This window comes from Canis aureus, chromosome 15 (assembly GCF_053574225.1).
Source record: "Canis aureus isolate CA01 chromosome 15, VMU_Caureus_v.1.0, whole genome shotgun sequence".
NCBI lineage: Eukaryota > Metazoa > Chordata > Mammalia > Carnivora > Canidae > Canis > Canis aureus.
The window spans coordinates 34,085,133-34,110,935 of record NC_135625.1 but is presented as its reverse complement, the minus strand read 5'-3'; the positions used below and the strand labels follow the sequence as shown (position 1 = coordinate 34,110,935).

The 25,803-nt window shown below is 36.0% G+C and overlaps 1 protein-coding gene and 1 long non-coding RNA gene across 14 annotated transcripts in view; one reads left to right on the top strand and one right to left on the bottom strand.

Moving 5' to 3' along the window:
• The window catches only part of NRG1 (neuregulin 1), a 1,069,619-nt gene that overhangs the window by 957,066 nt on the left and 86,750 nt on the right, over positions 1 to 25,803 (bottom strand). The gene's annotated exons all lie outside the window — the stretch shown is intronic.
• Positions 1 to 25,803, top strand: part of LOC144283996 (uncharacterized) — an 83,042-nt gene that overhangs the window by 34,062 nt on the left and 23,177 nt on the right. For 4 of the 5 annotated variants that reach the window (XR_013352478.1, XR_013352476.1, XR_013352474.1 and 1 more), the window contains one exon: positions 14,822 to 14,930. This is a non-coding gene — a long non-coding RNA (uncharacterized LOC144283996). Of the gene's footprint in view, positions 1 to 14,429; positions 14,724 to 14,821; positions 14,931 to 25,803 lie in introns of those variants that run through there. The other variant, XR_013352477.1, reaches the window with a different exon arrangement.

Genomic DNA, 25,803 nt, shown 5'->3' with positions numbered 1-25,803 from the left:
ATGTTCATGCGTTACACAGAGGGAAGCATGAAATTCAGGTAACTACTGGCTTGGAGTCTCCCACAAAAAAATAAACAAAATTGGCAAATGCTCATTGCAAATGAGTGTAAGCAACCCCTAATTTGCAAACACTAAATTATACTGGATATCCACTTATATTCCCCACCATTGAGGCAGATACATATTGCCTACAGTGTATCCTTACCCTGTCTCTTCACCCTTTTTTCCAGCACCAGAGTCCTTGCTTCCATGGTGAAATACAAAACAAAACAAAACAAAGGCAACAAAATAAAATATGAACTTCTTAATAGAAAGATCAAAGCCAAAAAAGTTAAGGAGAAAGGTGCATAAAGCAAGAAAAGCTTAGTGGGCTGCTTTCACAATTCAATTTCAATTGCTCTAGTTCAGTTACTACCCCTCTATACCTGCCCAATTTTGGTTTTGGTTCATTTTCTTGAGCTGCTTGAAATCCTGCTACTTAAAGATATATTAGGGTTGGCAAATATCATTTTTGAAAATGGCAATACATTTAGGAGTCTTAAGAAAAAAATTAGGCAGTTTATTGTAAATGAGGATTTTTTTCAATTGAACATCTATCTTTTTTCTGGATTGTAAGACCAAAACATTAGAAAACTGGAAAACTTAAATAACTATTTTTATAAAATACCAATATCCCAATCTATAAAACTCTAATATTTGGTCTTTTCCTCCCTTTTTTATATGCATTTTTCTAGGGTTGAAATCACACTGCTTTAAACTTGAACTTGGTCCTTTACATTTAAGCTTACGTATTTTTTTCCCTGTCATTCAGATTCTTGATAAATATAGTTTTTATGGTTGCATAACACTGTGTTGCATCCATTTACCATAATTTACTTAACCATTCATCCAATGTTGCACATTCAGGCAGTTCCCAATTTTTTATTATTGAAAAGAAAGCTGTGATTAACATCTTTATGTGAAAATCTTTGCATTTCAGAATATTGTTTTAGGATGGATTCTGAGAAGAGGAATTATAGGGTCATAAGGAGGGTAGGCTGCTTTCTGTTTAACATGTATTTGAAGTGAGCTACACTGAGAGCTTGGGACACTCTTAGGGATTGGACAGGCTAGAGGTACTGAAAGTGAAGCAAAAAATAGCATAAAAGTAAAGAAAAGGGGTGCCAAAAAGTGAGAAAGAAAGGTGAAAGATGGGAAAGGTATTCTTCACCTCTTACACAAGTTTGCCTTGGGCTGGTCCTGAGGAAGATAAAAGGGCCTTTATTCTATTTTCTTTTCATATGATCTGCTGTTCCAAAATCTAGGTCTTAGGCTACAAACTGCTCAAGGTCAGCTACACAATTATAAGTTTAAAAACAAAAATTTATGTTTGCTTGTATCATTACGTGCATTCCAAATTCAGAACAAGGAACTGGAAGCTAACTTAAAGAGACAATACGTGAAACAGTTAAAGGCACAGATGCCAGAGAGGAAGCAACCTGCCTGGGTTTAAACATTGGCTCTACTACTTACCACCTAACCTTAAATAAGATACTTCACTGCTCTAAGCCTCAATTTCTTCGTCTATGAAATGGGTTCAATTAATACTATTCACAGGGTTGTTGTGAGGATTAATGAGTAAATGGTATAAAGTGTTTAGAATAGTGCCTGGCACAGACTGAATACTATAAAAAGTATCTGTTGTTATTACAAATAAAGTCTGAAAAACAATAAAAGCTGAGAGCAACCATTTTACTATGGACAGGATGTTAAGAGAGAATGAGCCAGGATAATAAGAAAGCAATTTAATTTCTTAAAATAATGTAAATATCACAGGTAGAAGGGTAACCTTTGTTATGCAACCTTTTGGAAAACACAACAAAAACAGGGTCAAAGTGGACCTTGAAAAGTATTGCTGGGACATGATATTAAATTCAAAACAATAAATGCAACAAAAAAGACTGGGTAGTATTAGTCTTAGTTACCTTAAGAGGTCAGTCATCCTTAGAATAAGAAGGTATCTACACCTGCAGTTAAGAAGCTTGGATAGATTTCAACTCTAAAGACCCAGACAATTTCATTTCAAGATGACATGTATTTGAAACCAGTTATATTCCTAGGTTCATCTTAGACCACACAACTATGTATTCCAGTGAGGTTCATCTTAATTCAAACTATACCTTGAGAAATCAAACTCTAATAAAGGTAATTAAAATGGCTAATATCTCCCCCCAAAAAAGTCCAAGATAAGTAGAGAAATGGCTCTGTGACAACTCAGGCATCTCTATCTGGCAGAAGTGCCTAAACTTTGGAGGAAAAAAAATAAGGGGAAGAATCAAAGAGGAGACAGTGTTTACACATTATACAGAACAGGTACCCTCAGGAAATGTTGGTTAATGAGGAGGAGACACTCTTGCTTGAACTAATTAAGTAACTGGAAAAGAATTTCCATCTCCAAATTTGGCAATCCACATGAGACTGCGTGGTCCCTTACTTAGCTGACAACAGCAGTGTAAGCAAACAGCAGGAACACAAACCCAGGTAGTTCTTGTCTGAAATCCCCCAGCATTTTGACAATACTTCTCTTACTTCATCAAGCCTGTCTGTAACACGAGAGAATACATTTGTAACGTATTTCTTCCAACAAACCAACAGTAGGGACTGTCTTTAACTACTTTGCCTCACTTTCAGCTATCATATACTAAATAAGAATTGAAGGAGTGAACGTACATCTAATGTTGAACTCTTTCTGCTTGGCCAATTCCATCCCATTCTTTTATTTTTGATTAATTTAAGAATTTAAGAGAATTTAAGAAAATCAGATTGCTCACATATTCTCAGTCAAAAGCAAGCACTAAGATGACCATGGCAGTCATGCCTAAGCTTTAGCCAGTCTTTCCCATGGAGGTTTGCACTGACTGGTTCTGGTTGGTGGACAAATATTTTAACATTATCCTAGGGCTGTTTTTGTACTCCTCAAACAACAACCAAAAAATGCATTTTCCCTTCTCTTTTCCTCCTACACATTTAGCTATTGTGCCAAGTAATAAGGGTTAGTTCAGAGAAAAAAATCTCCTGTAGGATTTAACCAAGTTTACACTGATTTGTCAAGGTACACAGAATACAGAATTTCAACCAAAGCAGTTATTGTCCAGGGAGGCAGCACACAATGTCCTTCTGTGGCCCTGTCTTCATGCTGGCTGGCTACTATAATCTCCTGATGTTATGTCAACTGATGGAAATTTACCTTTCGAATAACCTTCAGATCCCATGATGTTAACATCTTTCTCTCTTCTTTTAACTTCTTTCCTTTTATCTGATGGTAATAACAATATCATTTATTAAGATTATTAAGTACCTATCACATCACTGGTGTATATACATGAGCTCAGTGATGCTCACAACAAGCATGAGAAGTGAATATCATCACAGTCTCAATTTATACATAAAGAAACAGAAGTTCAGTCAGATTAATTCTCCTAAGGATCTCAACTGTAAACAACAGAGCTAGGATTCCAGCTGGGATTTGTCCCATGTTCAAGACTATGATGTTTCCAACGTGTTGAACAGTCTCACACTTTTTGGATAAAGTAGTCTGTTCTAGGGATGCCTGGGTGGCTCAGTGTTTGAACATCTGCCTTTGGCTCAGGTCGTGAACCTAGGGTCCTGGGATTGAGTGCCACATTGGGCTTCCTGCAGGTAGCTTGCTTCTCCCTCTGCCTATGTCTCTGCCTCTCTCTCTGTGTCTCTCATGAATAAAAAAAAAAAAAAAAATCTTTTTTTTTTTTTTTTAAAGAAAGGTAGTCTGTTCTACTATCAGGTCAAACTCAGCATAGGAAATTTAGGGATGTCTTCTCTAAGTCCCAGTATCACCTAAACGTGTCCAAGATAATGGTTTATAAAAAAAAAAAAAAAAAGATAATGGTTTATATAGCATTTTAATTTTATTTGCAAATCACATCACTCACACCTGAACTACTGAGTTTCACACCCTGCCACCACCCCTCCTATATGATGTCCCTCAGTATGTGAAGTACTTAAAGTACTTTGAACTCAAATCAAACTTGTTGGCTCAGGCTGTTCCCTGTGTTTGGGGAAAAAGCATGTCTATTCTTGTCACTCTTCAAGCCTTCCTCAACCACCTGCTGCTCAGCAGCTTTCAAATCTCTCTAATATCATCACATAAAATGAGTGTGTATTTAGCATCCTCCTCTCAATTATAAACTACTTGGATAGCAAAGTTTTCTTCATCATTTTCTGCCTCATTTCTTGAAAAAAAAAACTAATAGTCATTCTGCAATAACATTTATTCAATTAACAACATTAATCAAGTTAGCGTGCCATATTGTGTGTCTTCCTCTTCATTCCTACTTTAAAACTTCACAATTATCTTTCAGATAATATGCTGTTTTAGGTTTCCACTTTTTTTTTTTTTTAGGAAATTCCAAAGAATATTTGCTAAGCCATAATATCATTGAGTCAGAAACCCAACATACTTAAGAACACTACTCAACAAATAAAAGCAGCTTTTTTCAGTATTTTTTGGTTTGTCTTTTGTTTTACAAAGGAAAGATGAAGGAAAATGCCAAAAAACAACTGTTACAGGTATTCACAGTGTGGAATAATATAGCTGTACAAAGTGGAAACTTGTATGAATTTCAGTTAACTTAGTACCATGCAAAGCAAAGATCATCTTACACAATATGCAAAATCCATGGGCTCAGATAAATAGTCCATGAAAGCAAGGAGCCCTGAAATTTAAACTTCATTAACTTCATGATAAGCCCACCTTTGGGGGGAAAAAAACAAAACAACAAAAAACAAACAAACAAACAAAAAACAGGGATAAATCTTCAGGAAATCAAGCTGATAGAAACAAGTCAAAAGAACCTCTTGGGCAGCCCAGGTGGCTCAGCGGTTTAGCGCCACCTTCAGCCCAGGGCCTGATCCTGGAGACCCAAGATCCAGTCCCACATCCGGCTCCCTGCGTTGAGCCTGCTTCTCCCTCTGCCTCTCTCTCTCTCTCTGTGCCTCTCATGAATAAATAAATAAAATCTTTAAAAATAATAATAATTAATAAGTAAATAATAAAATAAAATTTTAAAAAATAAAGTAAACCTCAACTTTCTGGGTGGGTGCAGGATAGGGCTGTGCTATTATGATCCACTACACTAATGAAGATAGAGAAACCAGGGGAAGCAAAAGATTAAGGAAACATAGCTAGGACATTTTAGAGGAAGAAATAAATTCCAGAAAATGCTTATGAAAGTGACTAGCACAGGGTTTTTTGTTTGTTTGTTTGTTTTTTTAAGGATATTCGATTGTTTCTTGTTCCTATCCAGAGATGTTGGACTATAGCTTGAGGATCTTCGTTAACTGTAGAACATGTTCAGAACAAGCAACACACAGCTAGCTGCACATTCTTCATATCTGAGATGAAGCACAGAGCAGAGGCTCAGAATATCATTAGAAAACCTTTGGTAACACATGCATAGGTGAATTATTCTGCACTGTGAGTACCGGCCTTTCTATTCAGAGTCAGGTCCATCAACACCAACCTGGGATTGGCTCACAAGACATCAGCAAGGCTCAAAGGAATCTCAGCAAAATATTTTAACAGTTTCTAAAATGTAGTCTGTCTCCTCTGTTTAATTTATATGTTTACAGAGTGAAGACATAAGAATTTATTAATTTGTACATAGCGATCTTCTTTACTATTCCTCAGCTCCAAAACAAGGAGCTTTTTTTTTTTTTTTTGCCAAGATAAAACACCAATTTTGCAAAGCTACAATGTTCCTATGGAAGCTTGAAGTTTGAAAGTCATAAAAAGAATAAGTCTCAGAGTTTTTTCTAACAATTTTATTATTCTAGGAAGATGGAAAACTAGTTTTAGTGCTATAGGCACAGAAAGTATCAGCTAGAGCTTTAATGCAGATTCTCCAACATACTCAAACCATAGACTCCTTAAATCTTTTCCTATATTTGCCCTATAAATTGTTGTTTACAATAAAATGTATTAAGCAATTTCTTCTAGATGCGCACACGCACACACACACACACACACACACACACACGTCAAACAGAAGAAAAAAAAAACCCTACCATTATAGCTTGTGATCATGATAGTGACTGGTCTTAACACACTAAGTCGATATAATTTCAGCCAAACCTAAAGAAACTTGGCACTTAAGTTTGCTGTAATGATGATGATATCAGCAGTACCTATTATGTGGTCTTGTTATGTGCAGTTATATACATTCATTAACTCATGCAACTCTAGGCCAAAATGCAGTCATACAATAAGCACAATTGTATGTACTAGGAATACAAAGGGTGGAACCAAGGAGAACAATAACAAAGGACACTCCCCACCTTTCAGCAGGATGTTATTCTTGCCACGCACCAGTCCTTGTCTCCCACCCTCCCCTTTTCCTAGTAGGCATTTTTATTAGACTTATACCTTCTCTCTTTCCCTGCTATACAATGGGGATAGGAGAAGATAAATTGTCTTTTTCAATTCAGAAGTTACAAGACTGTAAGAACTGCACCCAATACTGATAAGGAGGACTTCATATTACTGGGAGATACTGTTCTTTGAGCTCAGTGCAGTGATGGGACTTTGGACTGTGTTCCATTGGTGAGTGGGTTCTATGTCTAGGGAGAATAAATGGATATTTAAGGAGATGATTTAACTAGATGAATAAAACGCAGCAGAAATTCATAGAACCTGTCTCTTTTTCTTTTGCACACACAACTAGGTAACATTTGCCAGCCTCACTACCAGTTAGGAAAGGCCATGTATTCTAGCCAACAGAATGGAGATAGAAGTATAGGCCTTGCTCATGAAAATCTCCCTCAGAAGTAATATTCTGTGTTCTTTCTCCTCTCACTTATTGAAGAGAGTAGATGCCATCAGATGCAAGGACCCAGGGCACCCAAATTACTCCTTTAAGATGAGCTGCTATCTATATGTAATCTCATCCTTTCCCTGACTTGGGCAAGAAATAAACCTCTACTGTGTTAATCTACTAAAACTGGGGGTGTGTACCCTCAGAGGTGAGAGAATGCCCAATATGTTCTAGAAAAAAAAAACAGTATGATCAGAGAAAAATAGGCAAAGGAAAGAGTTATAGGAAATTCCCCAAACCTGATCCTCCTCTAAGCTCCCCATATCTATAGAAGAAAGGTCTATTCCTTTAGTTGCTCAGGCCAAAATCCTTGAAGTCACCTTTGACCCCTTTCTTTCACATTCCTCAACCAACTGGAATCTGACCATCTTTCAACCCCTTTCTGCCATCACTGTGGGGCAGGTCACTACCAGGCAACAGAACTTCTGCAATAGCTTCCTAACTGGTCTCCCTATTTCCAATCTTGTTTCCCCTATTGTCTTTATCTCCTCCAACTCTCCGAGTTTTTTAATTATAAGTCATTACTCAAAGCACTTCCCATCTTACAGTAACATCCAAAGTCTAGAGTTCTTATTTTGACCTTCAAAATCTTACAGCAAGCATGGTACTCATCAGTCCTCTAATCTAATCTACCACTCTCTTTCTTATGCTCCCTAACCTTAGGGCCTACTTTATGTGTCTGTCTTTCTCTATATATATCACACACACACACACACACACACACACACACACACACACACCCCTACTTCAAAATTCCAGTTTACCCTCATGGAGAAGAGAGACCTATTTGCAAGTTGACAAATTTGGCAGGTTTTGGTTAGTAATGAAAGAAATCCCTGGAAGTTTGTTTAAGCATTATCTTTTCATTCTTTCCTATCATTTTTTCCCATTTTAAAATAGTAGGAACTGTAGAAAATATCATTCAACCCTATATTTTGGTCTGGCTTGTGTATCAACCAAGAAATTTCTCTATTTACTTATAACCTAACACAACTTAAATCCTATTTGATAGATCCCTTTAGAAAAGTAAAAATAGAATACTGTCTGCTATAGATGAAATTAAAATTAGCTTCCAAAGTAAGACATATAAAATCAAAAGTAAAAATAAGGCATATCTTTCATAAAAATAAGGCATCTTAAACACTTCCTCATTTCTCTCTTGAGTCCTGTGCATGGGTTTGATCTGTTCATCTAAATACCTCAGTGGCACAGTTAATTAACAGGGTATGCATTGCCTAATATATATTAAAAAAAGAGAGAGAAGAGAAAACAAAACATTTAACAGAAAACGGCCTCTTTCTTTCCCCCGATAAGGCAAAAAGATTTCAGCTGCAACAGCCTTAAACATTTATAGCTAACTAAATTTTTTATGAGATGCTACTAAGAAGGTTCAATCCATTTCTTAAGAATGATAGCCTGGTCACAGAGAGTCTCTTAGAGAGTGAGTCCAAGTCTTTTTATTCTGAATTGGAATGTTCATCAAATGTTGAGGAGAGCTCAGTAACAACTCCTCCCTATACAATCCCACCTCCTTTATTCAAAATACTAGCCCGCTTTTCTTTTATAACTGTTATAAAGAACAAAATAGCTATAAGGGATAAAGTACAAATTGAAAAAGAAAACACTCTCATGCATCTGGCAATATTAGCATCAGAAGAAGAAAAATTCCTATTCATAGTAAGCAGTGTACAATATTAACATTTAGACATTGTGCTCCCCCAAATGTCATTGCCCCATTTTCTTGCTATTCCAAGTCTGCATGAAATTATAAAATGCCTTTCTTGTACAATCTCCACAACAATGTTTTAGCACACACAAGCACAGTAACACATTATTAATATTTATGAGCCAGGAGAAGTCAGTACAGCTTGGCTTTCAGAAAGGCCACCCTGCCTAGCCTCCTACCATCCAAAAAGTAATAAAATTAGCTCAGAATGGCTTAGTGAAATAACCTGAAAGAAAATATATTTGGATTATAAAAAGGGGAGGGGAGCTGAGGTATAATAAAATGCTAGACCAAAAAGAATACATTAGTAGAATTACCTCTTAAAATTAGTGTTGCATTATAAACTCCAATTTGAATGAAAAGACTAGGTAGCCCAATAATTGGTTTGCAGCACGAGGAGCAGGCATGACAAATTCTACCTTTTCACACTGGGCTTTGTCCATCTTTTGCAGCATAAAGGGTAAACAGGTCATTTCTTGTAAGCAGGTGTCAGGAAAACTACTGGCAAGATTGAGAAGAAATTTCTTTGCATGGTATGTTGGCATATTATACACACACACATATACACACATAATTTTATGTCCCCAAAAGAGAAATGTTGAAACCCTAATTCCCAATACCTCAGAATGTGACCTGACACTATTTAGAAATAGGGTCAATACAGATGGGTTTAGATACGACCAAGCTATACTAGAGGACAGTGGACCCTCAATGTAACATGACTGGTGTTCTTTTTTAAAAAAGAAGAAATCTGGACACAGAGACAGACAGGGAGAATGCCATCTGAGGACAGAGGCAGAGTGTGGAGTGAGGCAGCTGCAAGTCAGGAACATGAAGCTTTGATGGCTACAACCAGAAGCTAAGGAGAGACAAGGAAGGATTCTAGTTAATCTCAGAGGGAACATGGCCCTGCTGACACCTTGATTTCAGACCTCTAGACTCCTGAAATATAAGAGAACAATTTTTTTCTTGTTTTAAGCCACCCAGTTTGTGGTGCTTTGTTACAGCAGCCCGAGAAAATGAATACACACACACACACACACACACACACACAGATGCATGCACACACTTCACAGGGAAAGACTTGGAAGGCAAGACCTAGGAATAGGAATTTGTATATGGCAGTTCAAAAAGATTTATTTTTAAAAATCAACACATACTTTGAGAATAATAAATTACAATTGGCTATAAACATCTTGATTTTTAACATGAATATAAATACAGCAGGGCATCATACATGCATTAAATAATGATACACATCTGGCTATTTAAGGAACCAGAATGGTTTAAAAACAAAGTCAAGCTCTTCCCTTTGAAGGAAAGCACTACAGAGCCCTGATTCCCTAACTACCTCAGCTAGTCTCAAAAGGGGCCATCCAGTAATGAGATCAATTTCTTGTACAAATATTTTCATTCCTCATTGTCACTATGAGATCTTTTGTTTCAGGCTCCATCCTCTTCCATCCAGCTTTCTATAATCGCCTCTCTACTGATCTTACCTCTTTCAAACCATCCTGCTCACTACCACATGATGGTTACTGTATAAAGTGACTCAATGGCCCCTATTTGCATACATCTACACTTCTTAAACCATGTCCAAAGAAACACTCAGTAGGAAATAGAGATAGTGAAAAATTGTGTCTCAAAAAAAATTAGAGTTCTTTACTGAGTGACTCAGTGTCTGTAATATGCCAATGTCTGTGGCAAAATTCCAAGGGGAAAGGTTAATGAACAATGTTTTCCAAACATGTTGAACCATGGAGCCCTTTTTAGTCAAATCTCATGGGACTAGATTCTACATAAGATTTTAAAAGAATATATCCCTAAGGTATTAGTTTATCAAATTAACCTAAATAGCACAAACTCTTACTACCCAGGTTATTTAATTATTCAACAAAGAGTGATTAACCCCAAAACTGGTAGGTGTCAGAATTTGGAAATTTAACCAAAACAGAGCTACATCTTTATTCTAAATGAAAGATAATTTTACTAACAGAGATATGGTAGGTAGGCCAGCAGTGTCAAGAATTTTGCCCTTGGAGTCATTCATCCATTTACTCCTTTATTATTCATTTAGCAAATACTTATATCAGGCCCAGTTCTTGATTCTAGATATGCAATGGAGAACAGAAGATATATGGTCTGAACTTCTAGAGAATACAGTTGAGTGGGCAAAGCAGACAAATTAAAATACAGATTAAAATATAAGTAGGATAATTGAGAAAACTAGGTAATCACATTAGAGGAGCCACCTCACACAACTTTGGATGGGGGGGGCGGATTTCCCAAGAAAAGTGGCATCTACATTGAGCATGGAAGGGGGAATGGGAGGGAACAAACAGAAAAAGGCTGGAGAAAGGGTATCAAATCCCCTTGGTCTCAACTCACTTCTAAGCTCATAGATACTCCCAAAGTGGTATTAATAACAGGTTATACTTCCACTATAAACTCAATAACTGCTATCTCTCCTAGGAGACTGAGAGGATTTTTGGAACAGTCCTAACTTAGAGGGATATAGTTTTATAATCAATAAGTGAAGTCTGCCATAGAGGAGAGGCAGAACCATGTACTTGTCCAACCTACTCAAAATGTTTCTCATTTTCTTTGCAATGGGTCCAAGAGGTATGGAACTAACAGAAACTATCTCAGATTTAGGAATCTGAGATAAAGAAAAGTTAAGAACCTGCCAAGGGAAATATAGCTAGTTAGTGGCAGATCTACACTAAACTAAGTTTTTTTGGCTGCCTGTTCAAGCTTTGGTCTACCACCCCATGACAGAATTATTAGAGATGAACTCATTCAAAAAATAGTCATGAAGCAGCTACTATGTTGTGGCACTGCTTTAAGTATTGGGGATCAAAACATCCCTACTCTGATGGAGCTAACAGAGTACAGCAGGATAAGGAAGTTGGAATTGCCAGGTGTGGAATAACAGGATTCTAGTTCATGAATAGTAGCTGAGGAAGGCCTCATGGAGAAGATGATATTTGAACAGACCTAAAGAAAGTATGGAATTAAGCCATCCGAATATCCAAAGGAAGCTCAATCCTGGCACAGGAAGCCCTTAGGGCAAGAGTGTTGGGTTTCTCAGAAAAGGCAGGGAGGCCCCAGTGTCAGAAGCCAAGTGAGCTGGGAAGACTCTTAGGAAATGAGGTCAGAGAGTAACAAGAGGCCAGAGGATAAAGGGCATTAATAGGTCTTGGTAAGGACTTTGGAAATTGACACTAAGTGAAGTTGGAAGTCACTGGAAGGTAGGGGTAAAGGAACTACATGATTTGATTACAGCTTTAGAAAGTTCACTCTGGCCAATGAGTAGAGTGCACAAAGACACAAAAACATCAAATATGAGATTATTGTAATAATGCAGGCAAAACATGGCAGATGGCAGCATATTAAGGGAATAAGAAGTGGCCAAATTCTGGATGTATTCAGCTAACTTCTTATGAACTGGATGTGAGATATGAAAGAAAGTAGAAAAGACTCTTAAGTTTTAAGCCTGATCTACTGGAAAACTGGAGGTGCCATTTTTTTGGACCAAGGGAATATGGGGTGGGAAACCAGTTCATGTATTATGTTAAAAAGCTAAGAGTGTAATGTTAAAAAGCTAAGAGAAAAAGAAAGTCATCTATATGTTTGCAAATAGACAGACTTACACCATTTAATTGTAATTACAGGTTATATGACAAAGAACTAAATAAAAGCAATCAATAAAAACAAAGGGCATAGCCTGATTACAATGCTAACCTCTTACAATGGCTACAAAATACTGTTTTGAGGTCCTATTTAGATATCAAAGTATATATTTTTGTTAACCATTCACATATGTAATCATATTGTACAGATACAGAAAGAGTAATATACATTACTTCAAATTCTGACCTTTAAATATCAAGGGAAGTCAGTGGTTTTCTTGTTAAAAAAGGTAAAGCTCTATACATAGTAAGTGTAGCTTTCACCAGCACTCAGTATGCCTCTTAAATAAATCTTCTCCTCTTTAGACGCCAAACCTGCAAACATAAAATTTATCATAAACCACTTTGGGTTTAGCAAAATTTGTCTTCAGAGTAAGCAGCGGGTGTGTGGAGGCTGGTGGTGGTGCTCTGTTTAAAGTACATCTAAAGACCTTGTCCTTCTCTTAGTCCCTAGAAGTTGACTTGGAAATCGCTCCCATAGGGTTTAGTAAAAGATTGGTTTAGTGCATTGTGTCCAAAAAGTCATTTCCAACTCACTCACTTAGCCTATGCCCAGGTGTCTCACATTGCCCACATATGTGAAGGAGACCATGGGCCTCTGCCCGTGTTACAGATTAGCTAATTTGTTCACTGGGTCCTTAGAGCAGTAATAAGATTGACCAGAAGGAGGAAAGAAGGAAGGTAATGCAAACAAAGGGAAACCAAAGAGGTCAGAGAGACTTACAATGAAAAACAAGATGGGGGTAGTTAAGGCAAGAGTTTTCCTACCCCACAAGATCAATCCCAGTGCCCCATCTGTGAATGGACACATTTATCTGCTTCTTTGGTCATAATGAAAATAAGTTTGCAGTAATATGCAGGGGGGGAAATGGACAAAATAGTATTTTGAATATGTAATCATTATTTCAGCTGTTACTGGTTTCAGATTGAAGAAGAATCTATTAATTCCTAAGATTTATAATGTGGTTTTTAAAAAAGCTTCCATGTTTCAGAGAAATGACATCTATTATGTAACTATTCTAGTCATCAAATCCTCTAGAATACAGTATAATTATTTCCTATATGGGTCATATGATTACAACTTAAAAGAATTATAGTAATGTCATTGTCATTATCTTATCTCAGATGACCAAGAGAGGGTAGGATATTGATTCACTATTGCCAGCAATTAATTCATCTGTGATGGAATATAAACTCCACTTCAGCATTTTGACTTTAATGTCTCTTTCTTCAGTAGCAAATAGGCATATTTATGCTGAAGTTCCTTTTCTCTTTCCTGTTGTCACTGAACATCTTCCTGTAGACACTCTAGCCTCAAGGGTAGAGGAGTATCTTCTTGTTTCTCAGCTTCTTCAAAAGTGCTTAACTCCAAGTAAGCCAGCTCAGTGTGGTCCCACAAGTTATTCAATTGTTCCCTATAAGTTCCGTAGTAAAAGAGCACATTTTTAAATCTTTTCCATTTTATTTAACATGATGGTAAGGCAAACATATGGCATGGGTGGGATTGGGAAAGCAAGAAAAAGAGGAAATGTTCAATTCTCATTGTGTAAAAGGATCATGAAGGTCACCTAGTCTGTGTCCAATGATACAAACAAGTGATTTTGCAGCCTCTGCAGGAATGTATGTCTGAATGTGAAGCTTGCATCTGCCAAAGGCAGCCATTCTCACTCAGGAAAGCTCTCATTATTTAAAAGGCTGACTGCGGGGTCATATGGGTTCACACTTACAAATGGCACATGATGAAAAGTATGGCAGGGGCGTGGCAATTGGGTTTGCTATCTACCAGAGGCAGGGCTTTCACATCCATCTGTTGTCTATTAAACCCTTTCCCAGAGAATTACCCGGGCTTCTCAAGAGATGGGATGTGGAAGGAAATTCAAGAGCTCAAACTCCTCAAAATATTCACAGGCTCATCCAGCTCACTAAACCCATCATCTCTGGGGAAAAAATGTGACCAAATTTCAAAGTGCATATTCTTATGATGCTTCAATCTTATTTTAGGTGAGACGGGGTACTGTTTTATACCTACAGGTATTGGACTATAAGGATTCTTAGATGGTTTAAAGAAGTAGACTAAAATAGAGGCAACTGATATACCTATTCTATGTTTGTATTGGTTTCCAGAATCTGGGTGGCTGTTAGACTACAGGATAACCAGAATAACTGGCCCAAGATTTTAGGAATTGAAGCTATGTGTATGCCTCTTGATTTGCCTCTGCCTGTATGATTAAATTCTCCAAAGTGAGAAGCAGGGTTAAGTGAAATAATCAGTATGGCAGTGGTATTGGCCAATCACAACAGTTTCAGCTGTGAACAACCAGTCATTGAACTGAAGCAAACCCTCTGAACCTCGTCCTTGAGAGAAAAGGCTCTGTGTGATTTACTCTCTAGCTGCTGTGCCCTGCTCTCATCACCAAGAACAAGGCACTGATTTCATGTAGGAAGACTTCCAACACCTTAAAAGTACTAAGAAAAAAAACAATAAATAATTATGTTTACGTCTGTTCTGTGTTTAGAGGACAAGGAGAAAGAGGCCTAGGAGCTAAAATTACCAAGCACCTACCATGTTCTAGATCATACTGACTCTTCACAAAAATACTATGACAGAAGTATCATCACTCCAGGGTAAGAGGAACTACATGTCTTATAATACGATGGAATTTTAGTTCAAACAGGTCTACTGCTATTGTGCTGGTTCCTACCACCTTTATTTTATTTAATATTACAACTGCATTTTGAATAAGAGTCTGAAGAGCTTCAAACTGCATCTTAGGTCTGAATTTCCATAAACATGGAAATAAACATTTTTATGCTTTCCTTTCATGGGAAAATATGTTTGTTGACTATATGTAAATTAACTGGGTTATGCTTTAAGTATTTTAAAAATTAGGTTACTGAAACATGCTTATTGTTGAACATTTCAAAACTGAAAAATATGTTTTAAAAAATAGAAATCCCATGTAACAAAATAATTTCTATATGATTTATATATTTATATCTCATATATGCATATAAAAATATATTTTTTGTTGTTTCAAAATATGTAGATACGTATATCTCATATAATTTTTTATCCTACTTTTTCATTTTAGTTTATAGCATGGATTTTTCCTACATCATTAGTTTTTGAAAACATTTTAATAGCTTCACAGTATCTCCATGAGTTATTAAATCATCATTTAACAATGCTCTTCAGTTGGCCATATGGACTTTTCCCAGAAATCTGGTATAAGAGTAACATAAACATTCTTTGATTATACATCTTTGTATTTATCTCTGGTATATTTCTAGGCACAATTTCTCTATGAATATTTGCTAGTTCAGCAAGTATGTAATACTGAAGTTTTATTATACATATTTGCTAAACTGCTTTCCAGAATTATGAGGCTTCTTTCTCTCTCCATCTTTCCCAGAATTTAGTATAATTTATTGAAACTTTCTGAAAAGTCCTACCCCTCAAAAGAGAAACAAGTTTTCAAATTATTTGAATTTAAAAAGAAAAAAAATGCTATTTACTGATTTTTCCATTTTGATTATACCCTCTATATTAATATGCTAAGATTTTTTAAAAGCCACATGTATTTCTTTTATTGGTTAAAATATTTAAAATATATTTTCCAAGTCTGTCACTTCTAACTTTATTTATTGTGATTTTTAAATGTTTACTATAGTTTGTGCCTTACCAAAGTTTGCTTCATTGTTTCTTCTTGCTTTTGCATAAATATTTCAAATTATTCTTTTATGGTATCTAGACTTCATGATTGCTTTGGGAATCTTTTCTCTTTTCAAGACTATACAATTATTATATATTTTCCTCTAAACATTTATAATTTTATTATATGAATTTTTAATCCATCTATATTTTATATAGCTAAGTAAGCTAAAAAAAATCTACATTTATTTCAATCCCATTTGTTGACCAGCCTTTTTTTTCTTTATAAATTTATTTTTTATTGGTGTTCAATTTGCCAACATATAGAATAACACCCAGTGCTCATCCCATCAAGTGCCCCCCTCAGTGCCCGTCACCCAGTCACCCCCACCCCCCGCCCACCTCCCCTTCCACCACCCCTAGTTCGTTTCCCAGAGTTAGGAGTCTCTCATGTTCTGTCTCCCTTTCTGATATTTCCCACTCATCTTTTCTCCTTTCCCCTTTATTCCCTTTCACTCTCCTTTATATTCCCCAAATGAATGAGACCATACAATGTCCTTCTCCGATCGACTTATTTCACTCAGCATAATACCCTCCAGTTCCATCCACTTCGAAGCAAATGGTGGGTATTTGTCGTTTCTAATCAGCCTATCTTTCCTCATGGATTTGAAATATCAGATTTATCAAATTCTTAAATACATCTATATTGCATATATGCATATAAATATAATTTTCTATATATGTATACGTACATATGTACAAATACCCCTCATATTATCAGAGAGTGGCCCCTATTAGGCCAATACACCAACAGAATTTGTGAAAAATTATTATAAAACAATATATTGAATTGACATTTACCTTTCACCTTTTGATAACTTGGTGAATGACCATAAAGTCTATGACTTATAACAATAGTTTTTATGAGGCATAAACTTGAACTGTGTGAGCTATGAATTTAGCAAGCAGCAGTGAATCCTTTATGACAATAACTAACATCCCAGCTTTCTGATGCAACTTCTTGGGTTGTTTTTGTTTTGTTATTTTGTTTCTGGTTTGGTTTTTTGCGGGGGGGGGATTTTGTTGTTGTTGCTTGTCATCATGTTCATGATAATTCTATGGAAAAGATCCCTGAAAATTACTAATATTTGGAACAAAAGTGAAAAGATATATATGAGGCAATCAAAGAAATCAATTTCTTATTCAGAAAGTAGGAATACTAATTACTTTAGTTACAGACTTCGAAAGAGTTTAAAATACTAAAGGCTTTGGTTCTATCTGGATGAATTTTACAAAGGACAATATATGGTACAATTGTGGTCATTAATTTGAAAGAATTGAGGAATGCCTGGGTAGCTCAGTCACTTGAGCAATGACTCTGGGTTTTGGCTCAGGTCATGATCTCAGGGTCATGGGATTGAGCCCCATGTCAGGATCCACGCTTGGCACAGAATTTGCCTAAAGATTTCTCTCCCTCTCACTCTGTTCCTCCTCCTCTCTCTCTCTCTCTCTCTGTCAAATAAACAAATCTAAAAAAAAAAAATTGAAAGAATCAAGAAAGGGTATCAGGATCTATGCACTGTATATACCAAGAGTTTATTCTGGCACTTCATACATTTGGTTTAATTTTCAGCAAATGGTTTGATTGTAGAAGAGTATTTGTTTTTCAAAGATTCTGGTTGCTTCATCAAAGTACAGTAAGAAATTAGAAAACATGGAAACATCTGTGAAGGAAAAGAAACTTAAATTGACTATTAGATTTGTAAACTGTAATCTACCAAATGAAAATAAGCCACATAAGAACACTTTTTTGTAAACCAATACATTCAAAAACATCTTGAAACCCATAAATATCCCCCTATTTTAGCAATTATGCCTTAATTTTTTATGTCTCTGCCTTCAACTAGATAAGTAAGATCCTTGAATGAAGGGAACTTACTCTTTCATGTTTATATCTTGAGTACCTGACACACAGAAGATACTCAGTACATGCTTTAGAAATAGATAAATGCCCCTTTTCTGCTCTGGAGTCCAAATACTTGCTCCCAGTAACCCTTAAACAATCACTTTTTTACTCCTAAGAATCATTTGTTGTAATGGATGCCTTGGGGCATTGTCCAGAAACACCTTTGGGACTGAAGTGCTCATACTTTTGGTTACCAAGAGTGTTAACTGTTTTTAACACATAGGGAGACCCTCTCTGGCAACTATGCTCTATTGAAAAGATCTGCCTCACTCAGGTTTTTGCCCATCTACCCTAACCCCCCACTCCAGGACAGCCTTCATCCAGTGATTGTCAAGGCAAGGCTATAGTCCTCCTTGTCTTAAGGGTCATCCCAGCTCCAGGTGGAACTTGTACTGCAACTACTTTGAGGTTCAGCCTTTCCTATTTTCCAGGCATGCTTCTCTCTCCAACTATATTATTCCCTAGAGCACTCCCCAGAAAACCTCCTATGTAATATTAACTGCCTCGAATTCTATTCCCTGGAACCTACTCTAAAACACTCGTGGAGCTTTATAAAAATATAGATTTCTTTGACTACAGCCTTAGCCACATTTTTCTAGATAGGTCTCCTACGGCAATGGAGACAAAAGCAAAAATAAACTACCAGACTACACAAAATTAAAAGGTTTTACACAGCAAAGGTAACAATCAAAAACCAAAAAGGCAACCTACTGAATGGGAGAAGATATATGTAAATTATATATCCAATAAGGAGTTAATATCCAAAATATATAAAGGACTGAAACAATTCAACACCAAAAAATCCAATTAACAATGGGCAGAGGAGCTGAATAGACATTGTTCCAAAGACGACAGATACCAAATAGACACATGAAAAGATGTTCAACTTCACAAATCATCAAGAAAATGCAAATCAAAATGCAGTGAGATATCATTTTACACCTGTCAGAATAGCTATAATCAAATGGACAAGAAAACAAGTGTTGGTGAGGATGTGGAGGAAAGCAATTCCTTATGCACTGTGTGAGAATGTAAATTGGTGCAGCCACTATGGAAAACAGTATGGAGATTCCTCAAAGAATTAAAGGCAGAAATATCTATGATCCAGTAATTCCCCTACTGGGTATTTAACCAAATAAAAACACTAATTTGAAAAGATATATATGTACCAATATGCTTATTGTAGCATTATTTACAAGAGTTAAGATACAGAAACAACCCAAGTGTCCATCAATAGATGAATAAAAGAAGGTGTGGTGTGTGTATACACATATGTGTGTATGTATGTATACATACATACATGCATATATACAGTGGAATATTACTCAGCCATAAAAAGCATGAGATCTTAACCATTTGTGACAGAGACATAGAGACTATATCCTAAGTAAAATAAGTGAAACAAAGACAAATACCATAAGATTTCACTTACATGTGGAATCTAAAAAACAAAACAAACAGACTCCAAAATACAGAGAACAAATTGATGGCTGCCAGATATGCAGCGGGTGACAGGACGGAAGAAATAGATAAATGGGATTAAGAGGTCCAAACTCCCAGTGATAAAATAAATACATCATGGAGATGGAAAAATACAGCATAGGGAATATAATCAACAACATTGTAATAACCCTGTTTGGTGACATGATGACTATACTCACCACAGTGAGCACTGAGTAATGTACAGAATTATTGAATCAATATGTGGTATACCTGTAATTAATATAACACTGTGTATTAGTATTTCAATAAAAAATAGATTTCTAGACATCATTTTTTGATCTACTAAAATTGATTTTTAAAGCATGTGAATTTTAGTTTTGTAAGTTATATGCCAAAAGTTTGCCTTATAAAGTTTCTCTTTCCATTAAAATACCAGCCTGTTGTTTCACTTCCAGAGAAATTTCAGGCCTGAGGACTAATTGCTAAGTGGTTGTTGACCTTTTTAAAAAGTCTTGATCTTATAACACTTCTCAGCTAATGTCTTCTTTTAGTATCTTTCATCTAAATTGGGCACATAAAAGTTTGTTATTTCTTATATTTGCTTAGGCAGACATCTATTAATAGGTGATTACAAAGCTGTGCCCTCTAATTTGTACCAATAAGACCTTTTTCAAGGCAAATAATTCATTAGAACCATTGGAAAAGGAATTAGGCTCAACATATACAATACTCTATGGTCTACAATGAAGACTCCATCTACATGTGTTGTAATCCCCAAATCCTGTTTCTAACTCTGTCACTATTATCTTTCAAATAAAGGCAAGGGAATAGGTCTGATCATCAATACTGCAATTTTATGATTCTCCTTAGTCATCTCTTTGTCTCTTAAATAACAGCTGTGGTGACCACACATGTCACCTGTGTAATAAGACATTTTACAAAACCATCCATGTGATGGAAATCTCTTCATTCCAAAAAACTGTATAAAACTGTAAAATAACTGTATAAAATACAAAGACCGAGAGCAAATATTTTTATTTGCAAAAATTCTTTAAAAATAAACCTATTGGGCCAACAGTTGCAAATAAATTAATTAAATAAGCACCTTTCTGCCCCCCCTTTGGCTGTTTTGATTTCAATGAGCTTTCTACTTTCAGCCCGTTTCTGCAATATAAAGAGATTGGCTCTGGAATATAACTAGCAAAAATAAAAAGAAAGATGAGAATTTTACATTGAGACTGGGAATTTGTGTGCCAAGATTCAATCTGTGGTGCCTGGAAAAGTGCTGAGACCTCAAAACTTTGAAAAATTTGTTTTTGAACAGAAATGCTGACACCACTTATCTGTATCAATTCAGCTCTGAATTGTGTGGGTGCAGTGTGCTGCTTTCACTACTTGAGACATTCTGCCTAACTGTGAGGCAGGCAAACAACAGAAAATTGTTTCTGTGACTGTATTCTTGGACATTACCTGGGAACACATGCAAAGACATGTTCTCAGTGTCATGGGAAGAAATAGGAGTCAATCACCTAAATGGCTTAAGTAAATGCAATCCCCTAACACTACCACAGTACTATAATCCCTCCAAATTTGGAACTATTTTCTAATTGGACAATCACCTAGAGAAAGGCTGGCAAACTATCACCTCAGGTCAAATCCACATTTTTTATATAGCCTGTAAGTTAACACTGGTTGTTACATTTTGAAATGATTGTGGGGTGGGGGGGGGAGGGGAGGGAGTCAAAAGAAGATTTCACAATATGTTTCACAAAATTCCATTTCTATCTATAAATAAAGTTTTATTGGAATATAGCCATATTAATTTGTTTATGTACTGTCTAGGGATGCTTTCATACTACAATGGCAGAGTACAGTGGTAGCAGCAAAGACCTCTGTCCTACAAAACATAAAATATCTACTATCGGGCCTTTTACACAAAAAGCTGGCCAACCCCTGACCTAAAACATTGCAATTTACAAGGCTTTTTGATATGCATCAAATTTAATCCAGTGGAGAGCATTATGTCTATTCTACAAAGGAAAATAAAAAGAAATGGCTTGTCCAAGGTTATACAGCCAGTATGGAGAGTTACTCACATTCTTTCACATTATCACAAAGCTTCTCTACAAATAAGTGTTATAAATCTTTAGTAATACTCATTAGTATTTGGTTTGTAAAAAAGTTGCCATCTTTTCATTTCTCAAAACCATAATCAAAAGTAATTGCTTAAAGCCCAGCACTTTAGAGTATTTTGGTGGTGAAGGGCCAAGGATTAAACTCTTGAAAAGCATATTTTCCCTGACAACATTAACTAACAGACTTGTCACTCAAAAGACAAACAGAAGTTTCTCCCTTCAATTGCCCAGATACTCCAATGCAATGGAGGAGAATCCTGAACATGTCATCTTTCTTTTCTCTTGGACTCCTTAATATTTCTCATGCAGATATAGCAGATCTTTCTGACAAGGTCAAATTCTTCTGAAATTGAGTTACTAAAGCAATTTTGTACATTTTCTCTGAACATGCCATTGGCCTTGGCCTAAAAATACTATTCAAGCAGAAAAAAGTTTCATCTTTTCCACTAGGTTTTCCCTCCACATTTTGCACTTGAATAACTACAGAATTTATATTCTTAATCTTTATACCTATCTTCTTTTTATATGTGTATACATATGAGAGAGAGAATATAACAATTATCAATTGATAACCTTATTAAATGCTTCATAAATACAAGGAGTAGGTAACATTCTACTAAGAATAATGGCCAAGTAAATACTTAAATCCAGGAAGAATGAGTTTTAGCCCCTGCTTGACCACTAAATATAGGACTTTGGGAAACTCCCTGGACCTCCCCAGATCTATTTCTTCACCCATATGATAAGAGAGACCACATGACCTTTATGGGCCATTCCTGTTTAAAATTCTCATTAACTCTGAATATGTGTTACATTGTCATTTAAGCCAAACCTCAATTTCACTATTTCTAAATCAGAGATAAGACCTATGACACAGGTGGTTAATTAAAGTAAGAAAGTATTTAGAGGACATAGCACGCAGTGTTCCAAAGATGGTAATATGATAACCCTGTGTTATAGATCGTTTCACTCATGATAAGCAGTTAAAGAAGAGGCTAGAAAGCAAGAATCAGACAGAAAGTCTGATTCTTTTTTTTAAGTTACAAAAATTCATGACAAAACTTCTACTTGGTACACAGGACTATTCTTGCCCTGCTCACGTGAGGCAGGTAAGATCCCAAGCCCTGGCTGGCTCTTCTCTGTCCTCCTCACTCATCTTTGCACAGACCAAGAGCATGAACTGTGGTCCTTCCATACTCAAAAGAATGAGAAAGGCGCTCGAATACACTACCACTTTTCATAGTGAAAGATCTTATTTGATAGCTTATGAAATAATCTCTATTATATATTCTTTTATAAACTCAAGTTGTTTCCAGTTTCATTAAAACAAGCTCTGCCTCAAGATTAAAATTTATAATCTTAAAATTTATTAAGTATGACTTCTCAATTGTCATGAGTATTTTTATATTTTGATTTAAAAGATCCTAATTTGAATTTTTTCAATACTATGACTTTATTACAGTCACCAAAGTAGTTTACATTTTTTTAATATTTTATTTAATTATTTGAGAGAGAGAGTTTGAGTGTACAAGCAGGGGGAAGGACAGATGGAGAAGGAGAAGCAGACTTCCTGCTGAGCATAGAGCCCAACATGGGGCTCAATCCCAAGACCCTGGAATCATGACATGAGCCAAAGGCAGACACAACCAACTGAGCCACCCAGGCGCCCCCAAAATAGTTTACATTTAAACTGATCAATCACACCTCAGAGACTGCTTAGCACCATCACATTAACCTTTAAAAAGTTAACATTTCTTAACTGATAACAACAAAACAGGGATATATAGCAGAAGCACCCGATATTGAGCCAAAAGCTCTTTAGTTCTTTTCTAATCTCTTTCCATAAAGTCATATCGTTTGTGGGTTAAATCTCTTATTCTATATGTCTGATTATTTATCTGAATGCACAGTCAACAATACCAGTCTTGGTAATGTTCTTAGATTCAACATTTAAGGTTACAATGGATTAAATTGAATACCCTCATCAGGATTTAAATATAATTGGATGAAGCCAAGGCTTGATTAAAAGTAAATGAAAATACGGAAAGTACTTAAGAACAATTAACCTATTTCTTAGGCTCATTTATCCATTTATTCATACTATGCATTTCCAAGCAATACTACCACAGACCCTGGAGACTCTATGCCCACTATCAAGGGACAGTGAACCAACAGGATTAATAGGGGATGATAAGTGCTGGGAAGGAAATGTGCCCCTGTTTATGGGAGTATAGATGAGAGGCATGTGGATTAGACACTTGGGATGTGACAACATTATTTGGTGTTAAAGAACCAGGAAAAAATTAGTTATATAAGGGGAAGGAGATAAAGAGAGATTTGAGGTTGAAAAAATGCACATGGAAAATCACAATGGTATATACCACAACACAAATGACTAAAACTAGGTAGTCACAGGAGGAGTATGCAGTATTTTGGGAAAGTGACCAGAGATAAAAATGTCAGGCCACGAAGAGCCGTATTTGCCATGCTAATGAGCTTGAACTTCAACCTGAAAGCTCTGGGAACCCAGTGAAAGATATAAGCCAGGGAATGACTACTCAGGTTTGACATTATGAAAGATATAAAGACAAGTTTGATTTGGGATAAGTAACGAATGGTGAGAGACTTGAGGAAGGTAGACAATTTAAGAGTCTAGTGAAGTAATGCAGACAGTAAACTGTGAGTTCATGTAGGAAGAACCCTGGGAGAAGGACAGAGAAGCAGCAAGGAAATGTGGTGCTTTATTAGAAATAATGAGTAAGTGAATGAGAAAAATTTAGAACAACTCCTGGATTTAGGATATGGACAACTGCATGGATTATGACACTATGCACTATAAAGGGGTGCATAGAAGAAACATTATTGATCACTTTCTATTTTATTTTAAAATTTCCTTTTAAAATAAAAGGAATTTATTACATATAAGGAATTTCACTTATAGGAAGGACTTACTTTCTTAGTTTTCAAAAAAGTTCTAAAGAGCAAGAATACTAGACAATAAACACAGAAAAGATAGGCAAAGATGGCATTGTGAAAAATGTTCACATCTGCCCATGTAGAATAAACAGCATCATGAGTTTTGGGGAGAAAACAAGACAAAGTTAGAAAGGAAATTCAATGCTTGATTTTCAACGTTCAAAAAAAAAAAAATGAAGAAGAGTAAAGAAAGGTATACTACAACTCCCAGAAAAAAAAGACAGAAAATTTTTCAGACAGAAAGAGTCAAGGAAATAGGATGATTTGATAAGAAGTGGTACTGTCACACAAGAAACTATTTCAAAGGTTAAAAAAAAAAACAGCAAATGATCATTTTTAAAAATATTTTATAGAAACTATCAAGATTTGACTACTTAAATGCATGCATAGGGGGAGGTCAGATAATTTAGGAATTACATCTATATTTAGATCTAAAAGCTATCAAAATGAAAAATGGCAGCATAATTTCACTTTGTTGAAAGCAGCTGCAAATGTTCATACACAGCATTACAATATCCTATAGAAAGAGTAGCTCAGATCTAATGCTTTGGTTATAATAAACAAATTTGCAATTAGGAGACATTTTTAGTCCTATACAAGTATGCAGAAACAAAGCCAGAATTCACTTTTCAAGAAAAAAAAAATTGGCAAAGTTTCCTAAACAGAAGCCCCACTTACACCAAATCTGGTACTGTTGGGTGCCAGACATCCACAGCAGGCACAGACGGTGGAGCTCCTATTGCTTGCTTCACAGATTGCTGTCTGGTTACAATTTCTAGTCATATGTGATTCGATGGAGCAGAGAAAACCCCCTGGCTTTCCTCTATTAGTTCTGCATCCATTGCTCCATCCATCAAAAGCAAAAGTAATTGCCCACAAAAATTAAGCCTAGGTATGCCTCTACTTATCCATGTAGCATACCTTTACTCCTATGCAAAGTTAAAGGAATGATTTGATTTACAAGTTGTCAAGCAAGCACAGGTTAAATAAGGCTGATGAGTCAAGAAGCATTCTCAGTGTCATCCCTGCATCTAACTTCCAAAAGCTCTACATCTTTCCTTCCTTCCTTGATTTCTACCCTGAAATGAAAGGAAGTTTCATTTCTTGAATTAGGGGCCAAAACCATTATCACTGCATTGTCTCTTTCAGGGTGGGGGTGGGGAGCGTTTACATGAGATCAATTAATCATTCACACACCCATTCAAACATTTGTATCATGCACCTACTGGATGTTAGGTGCTATGCCATCACCAGCAATAGAAAAGTAAGCACGGCATGTTTGAAAGCTTACAGAAACATCTAATATGGAAAGATGGTTATATCTTT